The sequence below is a fragment of the Schistocerca serialis genome, chromosome 3 (genome assembly GCF_023864345.2).
Source record: "Schistocerca serialis cubense isolate TAMUIC-IGC-003099 chromosome 3, iqSchSeri2.2, whole genome shotgun sequence".
In the NCBI taxonomy this organism is placed as follows: Eukaryota; Metazoa; Arthropoda; class Insecta; order Orthoptera; family Acrididae; genus Schistocerca; species Schistocerca serialis.
In genome coordinates, this window is record NC_064640.1 from 828502048 (window position 1) to 828523569 (window position 21522).

Genomic DNA, 21522 nt, shown 5'->3' on the forward strand with positions numbered 1-21522 from the left:
AGCATGGGCAGTAAGTAAATGTTTACCACGCCTCACACATCCCCTATGTGGCACAAGTTTCTGGTCCCGATTACCCTCACACTACATAAGTTGATGACGATGGAATCCTTTGTCTGTACCGGGATGTTATTTAAAGTTCAGTATTCATCCTTGCCCTCCCACAGGAGGATGGTGGAGTGGGCTTATTCCATGTGCCAGACAGAGTTATGGCACTTTTTGTTAACTCCCGACTGAAAGTCTGGCGTCGCTGCCTGACGAGCCTGATCGGACTGTTTTTGCATGAATGCACGCCAGTCTCCATGTCAGTCCCAGTCATGTTGTAAGACATTACAACCCCCTTTTATCACTTTCGACACTTCTTTCTTGAATTAAGTTACATCCTGCACTCCTTACCCCTTTATGTGTACTCTGGACAAAGACTGTAGATGACACATTACAACTTTGTCGATCCCCCAACTTCATTGAACACGTTTCCCCAGATCACATGGCGTCGTGTGTGATAAGCGCAACACGCTGGTTATATTGATATCAGCGTCCAGTCCACCTGGCATATCACCATCAATGGCAACACAGGTCAACCAGTTTCATTTGCACCACATCCGCCTCACTGCACACCCACCTGCGTTTACTGTGGTGTGGAGGACACAGACGCTCCTCAGTTCTCATGTCTGACGTCTGGAGGCTCGTGCAGCATATCTTAGCTTTCCTTACCCAACAGACACCTGCTCAGATCATTTTCCTGTTGCTTTTATTCCTGGATGTGATTCACTACCCTGCACTAAAAGCTATTGCTGTGAATTGGATACGCTGCCATACGGTCCGCTACATTTTTGGCCCTGACGTGAATTCAGAACTAGGTTACTGGACGTACCTTAACGATCGACACTGTACACTTGTTCACAACCCCAGATACAAGCAGTTCTTTTCCAGTTTTCTACGGTGCGCCTTTCATGACCCGCCCTCCAGCTGAAACGCCCAAGCCATGAGATGCTGATACCTTTTTCCCGAATTGATGTTCTGAAGCCACTACAAACAGAATCTCCATTAAATTTTCGAGAAGACACATTTGGACGTTCCGCCAATCAGAAGGCGTTAGTGACTCCTGGAATTCTGGTACATAGACTAATTTAATTTAAAACATTTAAAAATTAAAAAAAAGTAAATAAGTAAAAGAAAATAAAAATATATATACAGGGTATTCCATTGATTGTGACCGGTCCAAATATCTCACGAAATAAGCGTCAAACGAAAAAGCTGCAAAGAACGAAGCTTGTCTTGCTTGAAGGGGGAAACCAGATGGCACTATGGTTGGCCCGCTAGATGGCGCTGCCATAGGTCAAACGGATATCAACTGCGTTTGTTTAAATAGGAACCCCCATTTTTTATTGCATATTCGTGTAATATGTAAGGAAATATGAATGTTTTAGTTGAACCACTTTTTTCGCTTTGTGATAGATGGTGCTGTAATAGTCACAAACATATGGCTCACAATTTTAGACGAACATTTGAGAACAGGTAGGTTTTTTAAATTAAAATACAGAACGTAGGTACGTTTGAACATTTTATTTTGGTTCTTCCAATGTGATACATGTACCTTTGTGAACTTATCATTTCTGAGAATGCATGCTGTTACAGCGTGATTACCTGTAAATACCAGATTAATGCAATAAATGCTCAAAATGATGTCGATCAACCTCAATGCATTTGGCAATGCGTGTAACGACATTCCTCTCAACAGCGAGTAGTTCGCCTTCCGTAATTTCACACACGCATTGACAATGCGCTGACGCATGATGTCAGGCGTTGTCGGTGGATCACGGTAGCAAATATCCTTCAGCTTTCCCCACAGAAAGAAATCCGGGGACGTCAGATCCTGTGAACGTACGGGCCATGGTATGATGCTTCGACAACCAATCCACCTGTCATGAAACATGCTATTCAATACCGCTTCAACCGCACGCGAGCTATGTGCCGGACATCCATTATGTTGGAAGTACATCGTCATTCTGTCATGCAGTGAAACATCTTGTAGTAACATCGGTAGAACATTATGTAGGAAATCAGCATACATTGCACCATTTAGATTGTCATCGACAAAATAGGGGCCAATTACCCTTCCTCCCATAATGCCGCACCATACATTAACCCGCCAGGGTCACTGATGTTCCACTTGTCGCCGCCATTGTGGATTTTCCGTTGCCCAATAGTGTATATTATGCCGATTTACGTTACCGCTGTTGGTGAATGACGCTTCGTCGCCAAATAGAACGCGTGCAAATATCTGTCATTGTCCCGTAATTTCTCTTCTGCCCAGTGGCAGAACTGTACACGACGTTCAAAGTCGTCACCATGCAATTCCTGGCGCATAGAAATATGGTACGTGTGCAATCGATGTTGATGCAGCATTCTCAACACCGACGTTTTTGAGATTCCCGATTCTCGCGCAATTTGTCTGCTACTGATGTACGGATTAGCAAAACGGCTCTGAGCACTATGGGACTTAACTTCTGAGGTCATCAGTCCCCTAGAACGTAGAACTACTTAAACCTAACTAACCTAAGGACACCACACACATCCATGCCTGAAGCAGGATTCGAACCTGCGACCGTAGCGGTTGCGCGGCTCCAGACTGTAGCGCCCAGAACCGCTCGACCACTCCGGCCGGCGCGGATTAGCCACAACAGCAGCTAAAACACCTACTTGGGCATCATCATTTATTGCAGGTCGTGATTGACGTTTCACATGTGCCTGAACACTTCCTGTATCCTTAAATAACGTAACTATCTGGCGAATGGTCCGGACACTTGGATGAAGTCGTCTAGGATACCGAGCAGTATACATAGCACACGCCCGTTGGGCATTTTGATCACAATAGCCATACATTAACACGATATAAACCTTTTCTGCAATTGGTAAACGGTCCTTTTCAACGCGAGTAATGTATCACGAAGCAAATACTGTTCACACTGGCGGAATGTTATATGATACCACGTACTTATACGTTTGTGACTACTACAGTGCCATCTATCACAAAGCGAAAAAAATGGTCCAACTAAAACATTCATAATTCTTTATGTACTACACGAATAAGTAATTAAAATGAGGGTTCCTATTTTTAAAAAAACCAGTAGATGTCCGTTTGACCTAGGGCAGCGGGCCAACCATAGCGCCATCTGGTTTTCCCCTTCAAGCTAGACGAGTTTCGTTCATTGAAGTTTTTTCGTTTGACGCTTATTTCGTGAGATATTTGGCCCGGACATTATCAATGGACCACCCTGTATCTAAGCATAAAGACAACAAAAAATAACATAAAAATGCAATAAAATAAACAAACTAAAACAAGCCCATACACAACTACTTTCATTTTCATCGCTACTCTCTATGTTCTTCCCCCTTACTTTTTTCTTTTCCTACACCCTTGTAGTAATAGGTTAGTTGTTTTGGGATAGGCCTAGATAGGCGCCAACGCCTGAAGAGGTGCATTTTTTTTTTGTTAGGGACAAGTGGCGATGGCAAGTAGATATTTTTGTAGTTTTCCCTTTCTTGTCCAGGGGCAAAAAAGAAAACAAAAAAAGAAGGTGGCCCAGTTGTTACCACAACTGCCTAATAAGCAGGAGATCCCTTGTTGAATCCGAGTCTGGCACACACTTTCGCTCATTACCACTGAATCAACATTAAGTCCCAATTCAGCTGACATCAATAGTTCCCTTTCTTTTCTTTCCTTCTACCCCCTCCACCTTCAGTTTACATAATATTTGTTACAGCTGCGGATTCCACTTAGTGTCTGTCATTTTGGTCATTTCTGAAAGAACAGTCACCATGCGTTCATATAACTGATTCGTATCCATCACCTTCAGTGCAGATGCACAGTTACGCACAACCTTCTGCAGGAATCTCAAAATAGCGAGCATGGAGAACATGGACAGGGACTGCATATATGTGACAGCGTCGTAGCGTGAGGGGAGACTTTGAGACTTAGTCTCCCCTGTATTTGTGCTTAAAAAAGATTCAATAGTAATTCACAACAAAAATATAAATAACTTTCTGCTAAGAGCTCTAAATGTGACATCAGTCTTGTAGCCCGCGCCGCACCCTGGGTATTGGCGTATTTGCCTGCTTGAGACTCGACCGCTCTGCCTCCCTTCTCTTACCTTCCCTTTCCTGGCTGTGTGCGCCTGCGCCCCCTCCACTTCCTCTCTTCCACGAAGACCGGTGCGCTGCACTTGCTAGCAGGCATCGAGACTAGTCTCTGCCGCTTCTATGCAGTATTTTAACACAGAAGTGAACAGTCGCGCGGTTTGTGTTCATAGTCATTCTTGTGAGATTTTAGTGCATAATTTCGTTGTGTCACCAACATGAGTGAGCGAGCAACTGAACACCTTACAGAATTTTTATTAAAAACGCCTTTTTCTACATTAACATACCGTATGAATAAAAGTTCGAATTGAAGGACAAACGACCTACTCCTATACTCAGTGTAGTTTTTAAGTGAAGCCAAACAAAAACTGACTTTTCAGACAGCCTGGTACGAAAAGTATACTTGGCTGACTGCGATTGCAGTTAATAACAGATTATATTGTTATATATGTCTTCTGTTTGGTGGTGAAAAGGAATAGTGCAATGAGGGCATTTGTACAATAAAAAACTTTGACCGGAATGCACCAAAGCACCAGATATCAAAACATCACCTGCAGAACAAAGAATCATTTCTGTTATTGGGCAAAAGTAGAATTGAGAACGCCCTTTCTGAAGCCGCTCGGCTGACAGCAATAAAATACAACGAACAAGTTGTATCCAATAGGAGAGTATTGGCTTGTATTATTCAGGCAATTGTAATTCTTTGTAAACAAGAACTAACCTTTCGCGGCCATCGAGAGGATGAATCCTCCAGCTACAAAGATAACTATCTGGAATTGTTGGATTTACTAGCTCAAGGAGAGCAGTTAATCCAAGACCATTTGTCATCTCTTCAACCTTTAAAGGAACTTCTCCAGATATACAGAATGATGTACCGGTAATAGAAATGATAACTCTGGCAGTTAATGAGAAAATAAGGTCTGAAATTCAGAACTGCAATTTCATTTCGATTGAAGCTGATGAAATATTAGACATGTCATGCAAGAGTCAAATGAGTATAATATTCAGATACTGTATTGCAGACAAAATTGAGGAAAGATTCGTTGGATTTTACGATGTTTATGGAGATATAACTGCTTTTTTCAGCAAATCATCAAAACGAACTGTATTGCTAAGAGAAAGGATTTAAACTGCCACATGCAAGCAATACTCGCTGGAACTTTCATTCCAGGGCAGTTTGAACAATATCTAGTCAGTTCTCAGAGCTATATAGTGTTTTAAATTATACAATTGATGATACAGACTCTCAGTGGGACCCTGAATCTTTGAGCTGTGCTGTGAGAATGAAACGACGGATGGATGATCCTACGTTTGTCTACTTGCTTTGTTTCTACCGAGACTGCTTTGTTTATGTTGTTCAATTCTTTAATGTTCTTCAGCCAAAATGTGTCAGTATAACTGCTTGGCACGACGAAATAAGAACTGTTCTGAGAAACTTACGGCAATTAAGAACGGAAACATTCGTTGATGAATGCATTAAATGCAGTTTGTGTTTGAATGGCAACTTATCATCCCGTGACAGTCAAAAGACATCTCTCAGGGCACTAACTTACGAGATACTGCATTTGCAAACTGTTCAGATGGAAAGAAGATTTCAAGCGTTTCCCCAAATTCAATTTGTGAACTTTAGAACGAAAAGTGTTTCTCGAACTATCAAAAAGAATTCCCAAAGTTGAAACTGCTTCAGTTATTAGAACAGTACCCTCTTTTCAAACAAGAACAACTTGAAAATGCACTCTGTAACATATACGCTGATGTGAAAAAACAACCATCTCCAAGAATCCTCTTAAAGTACACTGTCAACAATGATTTAGACTGTGTTTATGAAGAAACAACGAAGTTCCTGCGTTTGGTTTTGATCCTACCTGCAACTACAGCAAGCAGTGAACGAAGCATGAGTACTCTTAAACGAGTGAAGAATTATTCAAGGAATTCAATGTCCAACACCCGGCTGTCGTGTTTGAGCACGTTAGCAATAGAAAAGACACTAATTGGTGAGCTATCCAGTGATCAGATCTTTGTAGTCCGAGATATAGACTCATTTGTGGGAAGAAAAGACAGGCGCATTGCGCTTGTATACAAGAAAATGTAAGTGCTTCTTCTCTTGCTGCTAGAGTTCTACAAATTTGTCATCGTTTCTTGAACAAGTTAGTTATTATTATTATTATTATTGTTATTAGTGGCAGCGGTAGTGGTAGTAGTAGTAGTAATTGTTGTTTTATTTGATGCATTTTGTTTCATCTGTTTAAATTATAGTTTATTGTACTTTTTGTCTACCTATAATAAATATAGTCTCTCCCCAACCTTTACAACCACGCTACGCCACTGGTCCCAAGGAACAGACACCACTCATTCATATTAACGTCGTACATATCCGTAACGAAAAACGTGACACTAAATGAGAGAATGTGTACCAATAATTCTAATTTTCGGTTGCGGGATGAAATTTGCGACGTATCATTAGTGGATGGTGAATTGTGTCTTGTTTCATGAATTACGGCTACAGTGCTATATGTGATATTTGATTCAAATTCATGTGGGACAATTGTGCATGAACTCAAGCTGAATGGTCAGGGAAGCAAGCTGTATAGACAAAACAGCTGCTTCAGGAAGATGGCTACAATTACTATGTTACCGGTACATCAAAAGAGAGATGGGTCTGCACTAATAAAACGATTAGTTACTCCATGTTCGGAAGATGTGCTGAATCCGCAACCCTCTTCCTTTTTTATTGAAGATCGCTCAAGTTGGCATTGAGAACTTTATTGCGTCCACTACTGGTTTCGTATTTTGCAGCAGGCCATTTTTAAGTTCTTCGGAAAAATTTTGTGCAGAGGGACAACGTGGACGCAGTAGTTTCCAATAGCATCTGGAGTGGTTTTCATTAAATGAATGTGAAAACTGTATTTTCTTTCGAGTCCAACGATCGCACAAAATGTTTTTACTTTTCTAACCCTTTACTATCGCAGACTGCTGTCAACTGTTTCAAAATTGCAACCGACATTCACCACTCCAGTGGTAGGCCTTTGGTACTCGTGCTGGGACAGGTGCTACTTACGTAACGTAGAACCATGTTTATGGAAATAACTATGTACACAATGGCTTTGTTTGTCACTGCTTGGGGAGTTCTCTTTTCGTGCAGAAGATTTAAAATCGTTCTCCAATATTTCTTGGGTCAGCCAAGGGACCAAAAGCCTCAAGAAGACACACATCCAAATGAAGAAGAAAAAAGGGAATGAGTTTTTCTTTTAGTACTACGTTATGCAAGGTATGTAGGTCTATAAAAAACCGCACAATTGACACAGTCCTATCAGTAAAACATTCTCTGCTGTACTTCTCACTCACATTCAAGTACTCTTCCTGTTTGAAATAGGGCCAGGTAAGTTCACCTAGTTGCAGAAGCTTCAAGGATATGTATTTATGGGATTTCTGTTTACTGCAGATGTTTATGTGTAGTTTCATCATGTATTCATCATGATCTTGGAAGCAGTTTATGACACTAACATCCATCAGTCACAGTTGGAATCCGTCAATTCATACAAATACTTGGGTGTAACTCTTTGTAGTGACATGAAATTAAACAACGACGTAAGCTCAGTCATGGGTAAAGCAGGTGGCAGACTTTTGGTTATTGGTAGAATATTAGGGAAATGCAGTAAGTCTACAAAGGAAACACTAATAGCTTATAAATCACTCGTGTAACCCATCATAGAATATTACTCATGTGTGTGGAGCTTTTATACCAAATAGGACTAACAGGCGATAATGAACGTATAGAGATGATGGCAGCAGGAATGGTTACAGATTTGCTTTATCTCTGGATGAATGTCACAGAGATGTTGAAAGAACTGAAATGGCAAATCCTTGAGGATAGACATCAAGTAGCCCACAGAAGTCTGCTTTCAAAGTTTTGAGAAGAGGCTTTAAATGATGGCCTGAAGAAAATACTACAATCCCTTGCTTATCACACCTATAGTGATCGTTAGGACAAACTTATCGATTAAGTACGGCACACACAGTGGCATTTCAAGAGTCATCCTTCCCACATTACATATGTGAGTGGAACAGTCAAAAGCCCTAGTAACTGGTGTTGGTATGATGGGACATACCCGATGCCATGCAGTTAGCAGTGGTTTACAGAGTATGAATATAGATTTTAGTACCATACAATTCTGCTGCCCATATATAGGTGCAAATTTTAATCTAACTACAGATATTAAATATTATGCCACAACAGGCTCACAGCCAGTTAGATGCAGTGCATCAAAAGCAGAAGAGAACATCATGCATATGTCTTTACACTTATTTGTTTAATTGTTCAGTAATATAAAAAAAATTATTTTCATTACTGTCTTTGACATGGTACTTAATAATATTTGATCGTGTCAATGGCCACTTCTTGTCATAACAGTACTGCTTCCAACACACCAGGATCCTGCTGCCATTATTGTTTAAAGTTATGATTTACTTTAACTGTTTTGAAAAGTTTTAATTTATTATTGGTATCCAATATCTGTTACGATATTTCGTCCCTTATTTACAATCCAAGAAGTGTGTGAGCTTTACAGAGGTAGCCAATGGAGTTAGAGCAAATATGGATCATCCTGATCAATATACGAGGTATTTTAAGATCATGAGAATCTATCTTCAGTGAGGGGATAAATGGCATATATAGTTTTCTCTCACCACATACTACCACCACTCATCCTGTCCCAGCTGGCCCTTGCGGCCGAGCTGTTCTAAGCGCTTCAGTCCGGAACCGCGCTGCTGCTAAGGTCACAGGTTCGAATCTTGCCTCGGGCATGGATGTGTGTGATGTCCTTAGGTTAGTTAGGTTTAAGTAGTTCTACGTTTAGGGGGCTGATGGCCTCATACGTTAGGTCCCATAGTGCTCAGAACCATTTGCACTGTTTTTGAACAATCCAGTCCCACACACTTACAAACAAACACACATATTCATTCCTGTTTAAGAAATACACTGTTACATGATAACTCCCTGGCAGACACCATCTCTAATATGCAGCACCATACCTTGCAGACTTGTAACTCTCCATTTTAATAATCTGATATGTGTCATTTACTTCAAAACATTGCTAAAATCATCTTCAACAGCGTTTCAGCTAACACTGAGAAGATAATTTAGCATCCCACTGTCATTGAGTTCATTAGAAAAGGAGTCATAGCTTAGTTGTAGAAGCGTGGAGAAAGAGAACAACTATAGCTTAGATGAAGGATTTCTCAGTGTGAGATACTGACATAGATGTTTGCCCCTAAGTTTCGCCACAGTTACATGTTCTGTCATATTTTAACCAATGGTTGTGGGAAAATGAATGCTAGAAATGTGATTTTATGCCACTCAAAGCTGATGGAAAATCAGATGCTGTCTAATTTGTGTCTTCATTATTGATTTTATAGGCATAATGGTAATGATAAAGGCTACTTTCAACACTTATAGTAGTGGGAGTGAGAGAATTCTTACCAATTTCAGCTATAAGTAGCCTGTAATCAAACCCCATTCTTATCTACTTTTGAACAAGTGCACTTCTGACCTAGTGTAGGTGCTGCTAAAGCAATTAATGCAATGTGTTGATGACACTGCCCAAGGAAATGTTCAGAATCTCTGTCATTTTATTTAATTATCAGCAGTTTCAACTCATTTATTTTTGATGAGACACACTAATTAAACCTTGTAAATGGAGATTTGACTGCAGTTATGTTACATTCATGCTGCTACATGTTCCTTAAGTAGTCCTTCCTAAATAAACTATTGCTATGACACAGTTATGTGCCTTTTACATATGGGGGTGACATTGTTCTTTTATTGGTATAGACTTCCAACACTTCACTGTATGAATTATGACATCTGAATATCTTCCTAATGATAAATGACCTTCTTTAGCCAGCTAAGGGCAGATTATGAAAGAAATGAATGATAATACCCATCAGTTCAACGTTTAATTGAAATAATTTTATGTTCACATCCCCCAACAATGTGTAATGTGAGGAACTTTATGATGTTATTGGCATATTCAGTGAAAATTAGTTTTAGAATTTACTGAAACAAATTTATTATAGACAGATAATTGGTCACATTTCCATGCATCTACTACTAGACATGATTTTTTTTTTGCAGGGAAACAAAAGCATCACCACTAAGACAACCTATTTTCCCATTTCATCTATCCATTATCAGCCTCATCTGGATACATTGTACACTGTGCAGTAATCTGGTAGAGGCTTCATTATCGTTTTCTTAGCAATTTTTCTAATGAAGGATGTTAAAGTAAATAAAAACTGCTTTACATGTTTTAATATGAACATGACTAATTTGAGAGTGTAGAAATTGCTGCTGATTCTCCAAAACTTTCACAAATACATAGGTTTTTATCATTTCTTTTAACTGTAACTGACCTTAGAAAACCAACTTTATGTGTGAACCTACAGTGAGTTATTTTGTTTTTATTGGTACTCCAAATTGAGAATCATTTTTATGAAGTGTTCAGCTGAAGTGCATCCTATGATGGAAGTTACTTTTACAGTAGTGGATTTTGTTAGGCACCCATTTTGGAAGTAAATTGACATTACTGACATGTACTGATCAGTCAGAACATTATGACCACCTGCCTAAAAGCCGGTATGTCCGCCTTTGGCATTGATAACAACAATGATGCATTGTGGTGTGGAATCAACCAGGCCTTGCTAGATCGCTGGATGGAGCTGGCACCACGTCTGCACACGCAAGTCAACTAATTCCCGTAAATTACTGGAATGGGGTGGGGCGATGTCCTTCGACGCCACGTTCAATCACATCCCGGATGAGTTTGATCGGGCTCAGATCTGGCAAGTTGGGGAGGAGGGCGGGGGGGGGGGGGGGGGCAGCATGCTAACTGGAAATCACTACTGTGTTCCTCAGACAACTCTGTCACACTCCTGGCATTGTGACATGTCACATTATCTTGCTGGAAGATGCCACTGCTGACAGGAAACATCATCCTCATCAAGCAGTGTACGTTAATCCTTGGCCATCATGCACCAGCTCAACTAGACCCATGGATGCCCACATGAATGTACCCCAGAGCATAATGGAGATCTCACCGCCCTGTCTTGATCCTATGGTACAGCTGTCAAGAAGCTGTTCCCCTGGAATATGACTGATTTGCACCCTCCAATTGGCATGATGAAGAAGGTATCAGGATTCATCAGCATCAGACCTTGTGGCACTCTGCTACTGCCCCACCATCCAGTACCAATCGTCACGTACCTATGTCAGTTTCAGTTGTAGGCATCATGATGTTAACATTGGCACATGTATGTGTCGTCGGCTGCAGACTCCCATCATTAGGAGTGTCCAGTGCACTGTGTGTTCAGACACACTTGTATTCTGCCCAGTATTAAAGTCTGATTTTAGTTCCACCACAGTCCACCATGAATCCTGTTTTACGAGTATGCCCAGCCTATGAAATCTGACACCTGTAATGAGGGGTGGTCGCCCAACTGCACAGTGTCTGGACGTGGTTTTACCTTGGTTTTGCCACATGTTGAAGACACTCACCACAGAACTCCTCAAACACCCGGCAAGTTATGAAGTTTCTGAAATGCTCATGCTGAACTTCCAGGCTATCACAATCTGCCCTTGGTCAAACTCAGACAGGTGGTGTGCATTACTCATTCTGAACATGGTCAGCACACTCACTGATACTACATGCACTGTGTGTGTGTCTGACTAGTAGTCATTCCTTGCGCATCACTTTGCTGTCACCTGGAAGGGTTTATATCGATAGTGGGTTATTGGTCATAATGTTCTGGCTAATCAGTGTTAAGGAATTATGTAAATGTTACTCTGGTGCACCATTTGCACTCAATACTTGATGGAAATGGAAATGTCGTGTGGCTAGGGCCTCCCGTCGGGTAGACCGTTCGCCTGGTGCAAGGCTTTCTAGTTGACGCCAGTTCGGCAAATTGCGTGTCTATGGGGATGAAATGATAATGATAAGGACAACACATCACCCAGTCCCTGAGCGGAGAAAATCTCCTACCGAGCCGGGAATCGAACCCGGGCCGTTTGGTATGACATTCCGTCGTGCTGACCACTCAGCTACCAGGGGCGGACTACTCAATACTTGATGAAAAATGCAATGTAATGAAAGTATTTTATGACTAGCCTTTCCCCTGTGGCCTTGACCATATACGCATTTTATACATATATTGCATATATTTCCTCCATCCCCCTTCCCACCTCTAACTCTTCATCCTCCTGTCTTTGTGTCCACCTCATTCTCCCTTCCTGCTCCCTCCGTAATTACCTATTCTCTCCTGCTATCTCTCTCTGTCCATCTCCTGCTCTATTCATTTCGACATTCTCCCATGTATGCCCATGTGCATGTATGGCTCCTCTATAACAGGTCAAAAAAGCAGGTCGATACTACTCCCATAACACACCTATCATATGTGAGCGAGACAGCCTACAAATCTGGGGCTTGGGAAACCTTTTCGGAAATCATTGTGGACTTCAATATTCCAAGATCCACAGTGTCAAGTGTTTGCTGGCAATACCAAATTTCAGGCATCACCTTTCAGAAAATGCAATTTCCAATGGCCTTCACTTAATGATGGAGAGCAGTGGCTTTTGGGTAGAGTGTCAGCGCTGATCAGACAAGCAACACTGCATTAAAAAAAAAGAAAAAAAAACGCAGAATTCAATGTGTAATATATGACAAACGTATCTGTTAGGGCAGTGTGGTGAAATTTGCTATTATTGGGCTGTGGCAGAGATGACCAATGTGAATACCTTTGCTGACAGCACTAAATCACCTGCATTGCCTCTTCTGAGCTCATAATCATATCCTTTCGACACTAGATGGCTGGAAAACCAAGGCTTGGTCAGATGAGTCCTAATCTCACTCTGTAAGAGCTGATGGTAGGGATCGAGTGTGTCACAGACCCCTCGAAGCCATGGACCATGTTGTCAACAAGGCACTGTGGAAGCTGTTGGCGGCTCCATAATTGTGTGGGGTGGGTGTACATGGAACAGACTGGGTCCTCTGGTACAACTGAACGAATTATTGAATGTAAATGGTTTTGTTTGGCTATTTTGAGAGCATTTGCAGCCATTCATGGACTTCATGTTCCCAAACAATGATAAACTTTTTATGGATGAAAATGCACCATGTCACTGGGCCACAGTTGTTTGTATTTGAAGAACATTCTGGATGATTTGACCAAATGATTTGGCCACCCAGACTACTTGATATGAATCCTGTCAAACATTTATGGGACATAATTGAGAGGTCAGTTCATGTACAAAAATCCTGCATCAGCAACTCTTTCACAATTAAGAATGGGAATAGAGGCAGGATGGCTCAGTATTTCTGCATGTGACTTCCAATGACTTGTTGAATTCATATCCTCAATGCTGGCAATTTTCTGGAGGGAAGTTTATGTTCTTGTCATGAAACACCTATTGAAAAAAATTAGAGAATAAGCCGCTGTGAAAGACCACAGAACAACTTTATTGCCACAGTAAAGATGATGAAAAGAAGAAAAAAGAAATTAGTGTTCATATTTAAGCAAACAGACATTTATTTCTCCATTGTTCGATTTGTGAGTGAGATAGGAAAGGGAATTATTAGTTGTGGTACAAGGTACCTTCCACCATAGTGGATTGTGAAATAAAAGTAGATGTAGAAGGTTAGAAAGTAAAGGCAGGTCACTATGACCTCATGATGAGGATCTCCTACAGGTGAATTAATCTGATGTTGGGGCCTGGGTGAACTGCCTTCCTTTTTTAACCTTCAGCACTCAAATCTCTCTCTCTTCCTGGAGTTTGCTATAAGATATGGTTTTATTTTGGTTCTGAATGCCAGAAGACAAAATAATGTATTTCTGACAACTTATACACTAGTGACTAGAGTAAAATGTTAGAGAAGAATGAGACAAAATATATTTGGAAATTGTGTTTGTGTTTAATTTCATGATTCATAAAACTGTGTTATTTCAGAAACTTAATTTCCTTATTAGCTCTATATTTTGTTGAAGATAAATGCACAAATACTTAAATGTTGGATGTTAATGTCTCTTTCAACTCACTTAAATGTATCAAAGACAACAACCTCATCAATCTTAGGATCCAACAAATATGATCAAAGTGCAAGTTAATACTTATTCCATCTAATATTATGGGATACCCAAAAAGAAAAACTGGAATTATTTTTTAGAAGCTATATATTTTCAAACTATGTACAAAATGACCTGATCCCCTTGAAAATACTTTCCATTATAACTAATACTTTTCTCCCACTGGCACTTCCAATGTTCAAAACATTTTTTGTAGTCATCTTTAGAAATAGCCGAAAGCTTCTACCTCCTTTTTTGACTTCTTTAATGTTGTCAGATTGGTGTCCTTTTATGCACCTTTTCATCCATGGAAATAAGAAAAAGTCGAAGAGAGAGAAGTCAGGTGACTAAGGTGCATGCCAATTTTACCCAAAAACTGTCTAACAGAGATGGCTGTGTGTGCAGGTGTTTTGTCGTGTTGGTAGAACCATTTCCTGTCTTCCACAAATCAAGTCTTTTTTGATAAACACTGTTGTGTTTAAAACTTCCAAGTAAAGGTTTAATTGATGGTCTGACCCAATGGCACAAACTATCATTGATTTGGGCAGTTGACTGATGTCCAGAAAAAGGTTTAACATCAATTGACATGTCGCCAGTTTTAAATCGAGCAAACTACTCGTATGCTTGAGTTTTTCCCATAGCTTCATCTTGGTAAGCTGTTTTCAACATTAAAACAGTTTCAGCAACATATTTACCAAGTAGAAAATAAAATTTCACAGCTAGGTGTTGTTCACTTAAACTTGTCATCATAAAAGTGAAACAAGAATAAAACAGTACCAGCAAAAACAATCACTGCAGATGAACAGAACAAGCCAAATGACAACACAGGTGCACTGTACTAGCAATAAGTTGCACTATACATGCCTAGTGGCAGAAATACATATGACACAAGATCTGCCCACAGTATTGTTATTCTGGTATTTAAGGGACACCCTCGTATACCCATCAGTGTGAGCACTCATTTGCATGACTTGATGTGAAACTCCAACTGTGCAAGAATGATAGCTGTAGTACTGTAAGACAGAATTTTCTCTAGTCAAATGTTCACTACCAAATCCTATTTCTTGCCAAAACTCATAAAGGAAAGCTACTTGTTTACTTTTTCTCCTTGACTCTCTTAAAATTTCACAAACTATTAGAAATATAGGTTTTCTGTTGTGTAGCCCTTACTGTCTGATACCAGAAATGCCCATACCCTTTCCTAGAATGTGATTAATCTGTTATCGAACACAGGAACAAATCTCATTTACAGTTGCCATCCATACCATCAGTGTGATTGTTTCATTTGGTGAGTGTTTTCTCTTTGTATTAATCATATGTTTCTGATCCATTGTGTATTGTGTACATAATTCAGTTTTGTGGCTGCAGTTATTTGATTAGCTCAGAGTGAACTTTCTCATACATGTTAATGTACACCATTGTTGGGCATATTTTATAAGAAAGCTGACTTCACAGATGTTACTAAATATTGACAACTCTTACCTCTTATGTAACTTTCTTAATTGTTGTCATCCCTCTGACTAGTAATGAGATACTTACAAAATCACCATTGGGATCTCAAAAGAATCACTCTATTGATAAAGCTGATAATGCCTTCAGTTAACAGATAGTAAAATTTTTTAAATGGTAAAGGATCATCAGCTGGAATTGTCTCTGACTTATTAAAGAGTTTTTATTGTTCAATCACAATGTACCATAAGAGAAATTAAGTTTTTATGCGATAGCTTGTTCAGCACATGCCAGATTTAGTTCCTATTTATGAATCAGGATGAAAAATGTTACACTAGGCTTGTGGGTAATACAAAGAGGGACACAGGCTTCCAGCATGCTAGGTTGTTGAAGGGCCAGCAACTTGTGATACCATTTCCATATGACAAACAGTTAAAGTTGCAAAATGCTCTTTTTATTACTTGATGATCACCAGTTTTAGGTTTTTATTCATAACTCATTCTCAGATCATCCATTGAAGCAGAACGAATATTATTCCACACAGCAAAAAATCATGACAATTATTAGCAAAATGGAGTGCAGTGCAAATGATCATGAAATGTGTATCCAGTTTTGTGATCACTTTCTTTGTACTTCTGTGCAAACTGACTGTAATGAATTTTTGGTGTCTGGAGTAACATTTATTCTGATTGGATGGATGATTTGAGGATGGGTTATGAATAAAAACCCAAAACTAGACATGATCAAGTAATAGAGATATTTTGCAATTTTGGTTATTTGTTGTATTGAAATTGCAAAGAGAGATACCATTTCACCTTCATGGGGAGAAAATACACTGATTAATCCAAAGAGTTCTATTATGGGTCCATTGCTGTTCACGTCAAATGTTAGTGATTAATCAGTTTATCCCAGGATAACTCACCACTTAGGCAAAAAGTATTCTCTACACAAAAGAAAGTAATTAGAATTAAATGTGATGACAACACATATAAATTTTTGAGGAATCTGTTAAGCAATAGGGAATTTTAAACACATCGTTGCAGCACATTTATTACCTCATTACATTCATTCTCGTGATTGCTACAGTTGCAGGTTCGAATCCTGCCTCGGGCATGGATGTGTGTGATGTCCTTAGGTTAGTTAGGTTTAAGTAGTTCTAAGTTCTAGGGGACTGATGACCACAGATGTTAAGTCCCATAGTGCTCAGAGCCATTTCAACTATTTGAACTTTCATTCTCAACTCACTGTAGTTTGAAAGTAACAGAGATATTCGCCAATACAATGCCAGAATAAAAAGTGATCTGCACTTCCCCTTGGTGAATCTAACTGTGGCACAGAAAGGAATGCAATTCTCAGCCATAAAACTCTTTAATATTCTATACAAAGATATAAAATGTCTGACAGATAGCACAAGTGTTCTTAGATATATATTAGAGTTGTTTATCCATAAAAACCCATTGTATACTGCAGAGGAATTCCCAATACATTGATTTTCTTCTAAATGTGTAGGAATTTTTTTGTACATAATATGACGTCCTGGCACCAGATATGTTCTGATTAGGAATGGCTCTAGTGACATAACATGAGTGTTCACTCAGAGCATCTTTTAGATGGTTATTGAAGAAGTATTTTGTAGTTATTTGCATGTTCTAGGAGTATATTGGTGACCATTTCCAATTATATAGAAAGAGAAATAGGTTTGTATAGTCGAAATATTGCTATATGCTCATCATTTACATAAGTCAATCTTTACTTCAATCTCAGTATGTGGTATAGGAGAAGATTCCAAGTGAAAAATGAGTTTAATGTCTATTTCAGTCTTTCATTAGCTGCCAGCACATTTAATTCACAAAGGACTCTCTCAGATATTTTTAGGGCTGTGCATTCCCTCCTTCTGTCCTTGAGTAGGCAAATTTGCTTATAATAAGTGCTACTGGTACTTTTGATCCTACACTTATATTTAAAAATGCTACCAATTTTTTTTCCCAAAAGTGTTACTGGTTCCTCATACCAAACTTCATATGAGAGAGTAAATGTGCTGAGAGGCTGCTGTTAGTCTGCCCTATCTTCTTAAATGGTTTTATATACAAGGTAAAGTATGGAAACTGGCTAAAAATCATAGCCAGAATAGCCCATAAACCGCATTATTAATATATGAGGTGGATTTGACAGTTAGCTGATGTGCCTTTATGTGTCCTGGAAGTGAGTGCTTTAACATGCTCTTTTATCTGGACAGGTTACAGTGCTCTGAAATGTATTTTAAATGAGCTGTTTGAAGTTATGAAAACACTTTATTATGTCTCACAACATAGTTTACTACTATCACTATCTGAAATCAAATTACTAACAAAATTTTAAGATTTCATTTAATTTATAGAATACTGACAACACTTAAGACATTGCCTATTAATTCAGGATATTTAACTATTTACAATAATGCAGTAGTTGTGCCAAATTTGTTGTCAGTAATAATTGCCACTTTAAGAATAATATTATAATAATATGTTAAAATAGAAGAAAACTGGTTTTTTCTTGTTCTTCTGATACAGAATAATAACGTGCATGTGGCAAGTGTATTGTATCGTCTTCATGATAAAATTCTACAGCATCTTGACACTACTGTTTGCAATGTTTTCAAATGCAGTTTTCTTCTATCTTGTGTAAGGTTTCTTCTGTTTACTGATAAATGGACAGTATAAGTATGAACCAGTATGCAACAGAGCCCAGGCAAAACAAATTATTAAATGTAATGAGTAGAAAATTTTTAGTTGACTTCAGCTGCATAGTGTATAAATTGTCACAACTTGTTGTGTGAACATTATTTATTTTTCCTGAACAAATCACTACTCTACTCTTAAGTTGCTGAGACTGAGGATCCATTAGTGCCTTATGTGGAGTGATACGTAAAATGTCAGTCTCTTCTTGTTAGCACTACAGCACCACAAACAAATAGGGAAGGGGAAAAGACTGGAAGCTGCATTGGTGGATTAGGAAGCATGTGCAGTATCGAAGGGGAAGCGGAGAAGTTAATTGCTAGGTTTAGGACAGGGACTACTGGAGACTGAGGCCAAGGACTTTACGTGGAAAAGGTATATGTTTTAGGAGGAGGTTATGCTGCACAGTTCCAAAAATCTGTAGTAGGTGGAAATAATTCAGAGGGTGCCAGCTGTGAAGTAGTCATTAAAGTAAAGCACATCATACTAAGCAGAATACTCAGCAACAAAGTGATCCAGCTGCACATTAGCCACTGATTGGCGGTGGCCATTCATGCAGACAACTTGGTAGTTTCATGCCCGTGCAGATAGCCGCAGAGTGGTTGCATCATAGTTTGTAATGAAATGGCTCCTTTTACAAGCAGTCCTTACTTTTACGATGCAGAAGATGTCTGTGACAGGACTGAAGTAGGTGGTAGAGGGAGGATTTATGGGATAGGTTTTGCATTTAGGTCTATTGCAGGGATATGATCCTTGATGCAAGGGTTTGGGACAAGGGACGGAGTACGGATGGGCAGAGATATTGCGTAGGGTTGGCACGCAGCAGGATACCACTGTGGAAGGGGTGGTGAGTATAGTAGGTAGGATATTTCTCCTTTCCAGTCATGGCTAGAGGTATTCAGAACACTGGCAGAGAATGTGATTGACTTGCTCCAGCCCTTAGTGGTATTGAGCCTCGAGGATAGCTCTCCATTATGGCCAGACAGTGGATATTTTTTTCTTCATAATTACAGTATATTACCTGAAAAACTAAAACAGGGCACACAAATCACATTTACTTCAATAGCAATATATTTATTAACTATGTATTTCTAGTACTTAATTCTTTTAGTACCACAACTAAATCTGCTAATAAAAAAACTACAAAAAAATCTCTTAATGAGTTACCCAACAACTAATACTACTTTAAACCCTACAGAATCTGTTGTCTGTTCATTAATTTATTTTGATGTGCTTAAGTTGTAGATGGTTATTTCCACTATGAGATCCATCCTCATACACAATGGATGTGTGAGAGATGTTAGGTAAGTTGAGAGACTACGTATGGGAGATCTGTTTCTGGGTGAGGTTGAGAGATTAATTTCGGTCTGTGAAGGCCTCAGTGAGATTCTTGGCATATTTGGAGAGTGACTGTATGACACTAAAGATGTGAGGACCAGTGGTACTGAAGCTGTGTGGAAGGGACTTCTTGGTATGAAATGGATGTCAGCTGTCAGAATGGAGGTATTGGTTGTGGTTGACACATCTGATGGAGACAGAGGCACTGATTTATCCTTGAGGTGAAGGTCAACATCAAGGAAGTTGGCATGTTGCATTGAGGAGGACTAGGTGAAATGATTGGAGAGGTGGTGTTGAGATTCTGGAAGCATGTCAACAGGGTTTTTTTCACCCTTGGTCTAGATCACAAAAATGTCATCAGTTAATCTGAACCAGGTGACTGTTTTTAGATTCTGAGTGGTTAGGATGCACTCCCCTTGATAGCCTGTGAATAGGTTGGCATAGAACGCTTACTTGTGGTTTTTCATTGCTGTACAACAGGTTCATCTGTAGTTGATCCCTTCAAAGGAGTAATAATTGTGGGCGAGAATAAAATTGATCACGGTGACCGGAAAGGAGATTGCTGGTTTGGAGTTGGTTTGCCATTGGTAAAGTCAATGTTAAATGGTAACAGGGCCATTGTCATTTGGGATGTTAGTGTAGAGGGAGGTGGCATTGATAGGGCTGAGCAGGGCTCTGAGTGGTAAAGGAAAAGGAACTGTGCAGAGTCGGCAGTGGATGTGGTTAGTGTCTTTTATATTAGAGGGTAGGTTACAGGTTATAGGCTGCATGTAGTGCTGCACAAGAGGAGAGGTGCCCTCAGTGTGGCAGTAGGGCATCCTGAGTGGTTGGGTTTATGGACTTCAGAAAGCATGTAGAAGGTAGCACTGTGGGGAGTGGTGGTGTTGAGGAGAGAGACAGACTCAACGGAGAGCCTCTGAGATGGACTTAAGAATATGAGGAGGGACTAGTGATCGTGCTGGATTTCTGGAATAGACTCTTTGTGACAGGGTTTTTAGGTGGGTATATCAGACAGCTGGTGGAACCCCTCTGCTAGGTAATCCCTGCAGTTCGTAACCAGAGGGGTGGAGCTTTTGTTGGCTGTTAGGATCATAAGCTTGGGACCAGATATTAAGTGATGGAGTGAGGTTGTTGCTGTGGATATAATGTTGGTTTCCTTGATGAGGGATATGGTGAATGTTGCCTCACCATGCTCGTACTGATAGACTTGATGTACTACACTACTGGCCATTAAAATTGCTACACCACAAAGATGATGTGCCACAGACACGAAATTTATTTGACAGGAAGAAGATGCTGTGATATGCAAATGATTAGATTTTCAGAGCATTCACACAAGGTTGGCGCCGGTGGCGACACCTACAATGTGCTGACATCAGGAAAGTTTACAACCGATTTCTCATACACAAACAGCAGTTGACCGGAGTTGACTGGTGAAATGTTGTTGTGATGCCTCATGTAAGGAGGAGAAATGCATACCATCTGGTTTTCGACTTTGATAAAGGTCGGATTGTAGCCTATCGCGATTGTGGTTTATCGTATCGTGACATTGCTGCTCGCGTTGGTCGAGATCCAACAACTGTTAGCAGAATATGAAATCCGTGGGTTCAGGAGGGTAATACAAAATGCCGTGCTGGATCCCAATGGCCTTGTATCACTAGCAGTCGAAATGACAGGCATCTTATACGCAAGGCTGTAACGGATCATGCAGCCACGTCTCGATCCCAAAGTCAATAGATGGGGATGTTCGCAAGACAACAACCATCTGCAC